The 6,230-nt window shown below is 32.9% G+C and overlaps 1 long non-coding RNA gene across 1 annotated transcript; it reads right to left on the bottom strand.

Moving 5' to 3' along the window:
- Positions 1-339: 339 nt before the first annotated feature.
- On the bottom strand, positions 340-5,451 carry LOC126699989 (uncharacterized). The gene is made up of 3 exons (XR_007646954.1): positions 4,703-5,451; positions 4,007-4,044; positions 340-719 (listed from the first exon to the last, which is right to left on the bottom strand). It is a non-coding gene; the product is annotated as an uncharacterized LOC126699989 (long non-coding RNA).
- Between the last annotated feature and the right edge of the window lie 779 nt (positions 5,452-6,230).

The following is a 6,230-nucleotide window of genomic DNA, read 5'->3' on the forward strand; positions in this document are numbered from 1 at the left end:
CAAAAACCACATATGATCTAAAGTCAAATTATGATGCCCTTAACAGAACTGCACAGATCTAAAATCAAATCAAACTACTAAAAAAAAATATCATGTAGAACATTATTCAACTTTGGAAAATTTAGTTGACGGGAAAAGTAAACAGAGCAAACACAAATTTCAGAAAAAATATACATACATACATACATACATATATATATATATATATATATATTATATAAGAAAGAATTCATAGTATAATCATGATTCTATTTATTAAATGCCAAACTCCATTCCAAGGTGAACTTGAAGCATGTATAATCAGAAAGCCCTATCTTAAAATCTAGAATACCAATGAGAAATTGCATACATGAGCACTGAAAACCTATAGCCTAACCCCCATATCAAGGCCTGCACACCTACCACTTCAGCCAAGCCAAGGAGAACACCACTCCATTATTGTGCAATGAATCAGCAATATAAACTACAAAAATTGTCTCCAACTTAAATACAACTTTAAACTAAACATCAAATTACAAAATCAAACAAGATAAATAGTACCTTACCTGCTCAATCAGAGCCACTGTATGGGCGAGAAAGATGCATATGTTCTTCTGGGGATTCCTTATTAAGGGACTCAGCTCATGTATAAGCAGTACAGAAATGTGGGTCTTCCCACAACCTGCCCCAAATAAAAAATTATATCCTCCAAAGCTTTCTGGCATAGCTCCAACTGTTACCTTTAGAAAACAAATAAACAAAAAGACAACCCACAATAAGCTTCTCCTATCTTCTTGGGAAAAAAATGCATTTTATGTAAAGGAAAGAAATTTCCAGCAAAGCCAAACATAACTGACTTGCTTGAGCCATAGTTATGTGTTCTGAAAACAAAACCATCAGAATGCATAAACCCAGCATTTTGTCACTCATCCAGTTTCTATTAAAATTATAGGATAAGAAAACAAAATTTATATGTTTCAAAGGGAACCCACAAAGTTGAGAAGTCAAGAACTAATTTTCAGCCCATATTAGTCTAGCATTACAATTCCCAAATCTAAAACATCCAAACAAGATAGAATTCAAAGGCTTTGTATCTTTTCTACATTAATATTCGTCAACTTTCCTAGCCGCCAAAGATCGAAATAGTCACATAAACAAAAACAAATGTTAAAAAAAAAACAAAAAAAAAAACGTGTCTTATATTGGTTTCTGAATGAAAAATAAGATAATAAGAAGTTTCTAATTCCAAATTGTCAAGAATTGTGTCTGAATGCTCATGGACTGAAAAAGAAGTGCATAGATAACAAGTAAAACTAAATAAATAAAATAAGAGTTTGTACTGAGTACAACAATAAAGATGATTCTAATCAGCAATAACACAATTAAAGATATTAAATTCTTAGAAGATAATCCATCTACTACAAATGTTTTAAGAAAATAAATCAATAATACTAAACGAGAGCTTACTTGCCCTCTACACACTATCATCAGATATTCTAGACAAAATTTTATTTCTAAGATCAAATTGTTTAAATGAAAACAAAAAATAATGAACTTTAAGTTTCTTATATTGGGATTCAGAAAAATAAAAAGCCTCCACTTCCAAGGCAAACTCAGCACAAAATCCAAAAAAAAAAAAAAAAAGACGCAAATTTCCAGCTTTCTAATCACCAAACAGAACAACATCAACAAAATTCATCATAACCTTAGAGAAAATCAACAAAACAACAGATAAAATCTCAATTTTTAGATTTCAAAAGGGTAGTTGTAGTGAAGGAAAAGAAACAGATCACATGCTGTTTTTTTAATAGGCCCTAAGAGAACTGACATCTGGGGAAAAGGGCCCAAATTTTCTGCTTTCATTTGATTTTACAACAAAACTGAAGTGGCATGCATATATTGTATTCTCCTATGAATAATTGTAGTAAATTGGTACAAATAGAGCAACAAAAGTGCTGATTTTATCCTCTAGCATGATTGAACAGAAATGATTAGCGCATAGAAATCATACTTTTAATATGCGTGACCACATTATCAGCAGGGAAAGCATCTGCCTTCACAGTTGCCTTGCTCCTATAAGACCAATTAGACATCTTGTTCCTATAAGACCAAATAGACCATATAATAATGATAAATGACACCAAGAAATACTTTAAGTTCTCTAATTACCCCCGATACCTTCTGCCAGGTCAGGATCCATGCCTGAATCCAATAAGGCTGAATGAAATCAGTTCTAATGGATAGATCAAACCAAACCAGATTCCTAGATTACAAGAAAAAAGAAGGAAGCCTTTTAATAGTTCAAAAAAAAAAAAAAAAAAAAAAAACCCTTTGCATACTTCATATTAGAGCAAACCAAATCATATGGAAAGGACAAGAAGGAAAAATATAAGAATGAGAATTCTAGATTTTTCATTTTTAACTTCCTGTCAATCTTTCATGCCTTTACTATGAGCTTGTGCTTATGGACTTCTAAATGAGGACAACCCAGAAGCATAATTTTGAATGGAAGAAAACAACATTGGATAGAACCATAAATAATAAATTAATACCTTGGCAGGAAAAGCTTTTCAATTTTGATGTATACTTGCTTTCTAGCAAATGATTTCTACTGCTTTTAGAACACCAACAAAAAGCTCTTTCTAACCAAAACAGCACAAGAAGAAAAGAGTACAAGATTAGGAGTTCATTGTCTGTTGTCCAAGCTAATATGTTCATAAAGAACTTAGAGGCAATGGTTGCTAGAGATCAAGCCTCTGCCGGACGTCTGTTGACCTGTCAAACCCAAACATTTGTAAAATGTTGAATGTCCTTCATGGCTTCATCACTGCCTCTCTACTAGCTAACTCTGCCACCTCTTTGTTACTTCTAAGAATAATAACAGAGAGAACTCGCAAAGCTTGAAGCTTCAACAATCCTTCACAGAAAGCCAAAATAGCTGCTCTCATAGAATCTTTGACAACCCAGATGAAACAACCAGCCATGGACATGCACCTTCTCTATTTTTACAAAAGAAACTAGATCCTCTCTATTTCCTTCTCCTACCCTTGCAGCTTTCCTACAACAGGAGTGGTTTCTAGTTGGAACAATCTCTAAAGGTTTGGATTTGCTTATCCTGCTGCTGTCAAGGCTTTTCATTGTTTTTTAAATTGTTAGCTACCTTGCACATTGTATCCAAACTTTTACAATACATGACCACATTAGTGGCAGAGAAAGGCCCTTTCTTCATAGTTGCCTTGTTCCTATAATTCCAAATAGACCATAAAATAGAGACAAAAAACAACGTGAAGTACTTTAAGTTTTCTAAATTTCCTTGATTCCCTTTATCCATGCCTGAATCAAGTAAGACTGATTGAAATAAGTTATAATGGATAGATTAAAAAAAAAATAGATATCTCTGGATGACAAGGAAAAACAAATATGTGGTCTAAGTTTTTAGACTTTTAGTATCTTCGACACAAAGGACATAAGTCCTCGGATGTCTTCACAATTCTGCCATCACAATTAGAAAATTCAATAAAATCCTCCAAAGAATGACAATCATTTTATATGGTTATTGTAACCTACATAACTAGTTCCAATACTCAGGATCTTCAGTTAAGGGTGTGCCAGTAAGATCACTGAAAGACCTGGCAGCTTTGTCTTCTATAATTCCTGGTATGCAACAACCATTATCCTATTTCAACCAAAGAAGCCCCAGATTTGGAATGAGTCCTTATGAGCTTGTCAGTGACACAATCAGGAATTTGTAAAATTCTCTCGGCATCATTTTGACTATAGAGTGACTAATTCAGAATTCCACCTGAAAGTATCTTTGACTAGCACATCTACCACAACTTTCAGAGAATCTACCATATGTATATACTTGGATGTTTATAAAGGGGTATTATCAATTCACAATGAAATGTAATATATTGGGCTAAAATGACAAAATAACAAGGAAAATGTGACAAAACATAAATTAAAGACAAAATGCATTAAAACAACATAACAAGCAGAGCATGGCTTACAAATCTAAGCAAACTACCTTCTCCATTTTTCAACCTTTTCTACATGGTTGTTTGCCTGCACAAGACCAATTACTGTAAAGGTGAATATGTGAAATGGGCCTGGGAAATTTCAAGAACATCAAGAGCCCAAAGGACAAAAGTCATACGGTAAGAACTTCCATTATTAAGAGGAATGCTATGTATGAAATGAGTTTTAGACTATTAATATTACATATCAATGAGGCAATGCATGTGATAGGCTGTAGCACCCTTTCCATTCATATTTGACATTACATACATTCTAACTAACAAATTGCAGAGGAAAAAGATATCACTTTTAAATGAGATTCAAATATTATTAAGGTGTCAGTCTCACCCATGCCTCAACACAAGCATCACATGGGACGATGAGGTGTAAGATGTTAACCTAACATTGCAAAATATTTACAGCACATGGCTAAGGCCATTTAGTAATCGACTCAATAATATCTATTATTCACAGTATTTGTTGATTTCTATTAGTGACATTATTAACTTTACAAAGTTTGTTGTCAATCACAATAAAAAAGCTTTTCCTCTTCATTCTTTGTTCTTTCAAGTTAAATTGCAAGGAGTCTCATTGATAGCTCTAATCAAACATATGGTGGGCAATCCATTCATAAATGTACACTTAAGAGAAAAAGATAGTGCAACAATCAATAGAACTTGAATTAAGAAGAAAGACAATGACTTACAGGTAATGTAGAGAGAAAAGTTGATTAACCTTCCTGGTCACTTTCACTAGATTCCTCCCAGTTGCTTAATTCCTCACCACATTCTCTGTACTCAATTGACTCCTCACAATCCGTTTTGGTCACATTCCGTTTTGGGTGTGGTACATCGTTAGAGCTTCCTTCTCCATTAGGTCCAACTCCATCATAGTCATCACGGGTTTGCTTGGCATAGCTGAATTTATGAAGGAGAACATCCAAACCCTTATAAGGAATGTTGCTATTGTTGCTACACTAAGCCATACTTCTATTGACATCTTCATTGCCTTTCTTATATACCATACGTAGTATATAAAGGTGTAAATGCCCTTTTGATCCAACGTAGTATATAAATGGCTTGTAAAACCATTGAGGGTGTCCTCACCTCAAAAACTAAGGAATACTTCGTATGTCAATCGATGGGAGGAAGAGGAAGATGATGAGGCTCTTTCGTTGTTCATGGAAGCCATTGAAAATATCCTGATAAATTTTCAATCACAATTTAGATAAAAGCTACACTGAATCAAAACTGAAGATCAAATTATAAGGAAAATAAATTAGGAAATAGGAAAAGAAAGAAATAAAAGATATGGAAGTAGGAAAGAAAAGTGAGAACTTGCAGATTTGGTGAATTGCAGTGAGGATTATAAAGCTCTAAAATCTCTTGAAACAATGCGAGCAGATATTTGATACTAGAAAAAATTTATACTAGAAGAAATTGGAGAAAGAGAAACTTCCTGTTTCCAATTGTAATGCCCTATTGGAGAAAGAAATAAAGTTAAGTTATTTTCATATTGCTTTCGTTCAATTTGTTCAGAATTCAGATGCCATTATGATGTGATATGCATAAATGCTGAAGAAGGAGTACAAGCAATGCATGATTTCTATATTTTTTCTGATATGCCATTATGATGTGATTAGCCTAGGCAAGGACCATATAAGAACATCATACCTTAATTATCAATTTTATGAAACTTCTTACAAAAATTGAAAAATCTGTAACAAAAAAATGAGTTACTTTTTTATTTTTCTATAAAAAGTTTCCTAAAGTAGAACCCAACTTCTATTTATATTGCTTTGTTCTATCTCTTTGGATACCAAATGTAATGTGGACAGCATAAATGCTTCACTGGAAACTTGGTGACACATACATCCACTAGGATTGTGTTTGGTAATTCTACTCTGGGAATGTATTCCGTTGAGAGAAAAAAAATTGTTGATTTGTGGTTGAGAACCCTTTCTCTATTAGTAATTTCCTCATTTTAATTTACATACAAAAAAATGAATTTTTTCTTACCATGTAATTAACCACTCCATACTCTCTCCAAAAAAAAAAAAAAAAAAAAAGCAATCCATAATGCAAGGAATTAATTTTTCCCTAACATATAAGAGCATCTTCAATAAATAAGGCATTTTCTCAAACAAATTGTAAGGAATTAATCATATATGAGCATCTCCAATAGATTAGGTATCAATTAAAGCTGATGAAAAAAAAATATGTTCTCTAAAAAAA

The sequence above is a fragment of the Quercus robur genome, chromosome 9, assembly GCF_932294415.1.
Source record: "Quercus robur chromosome 9, dhQueRobu3.1, whole genome shotgun sequence".
NCBI lineage: Eukaryota > Viridiplantae > Streptophyta > Magnoliopsida > Fagales > Fagaceae > Quercus > Quercus robur.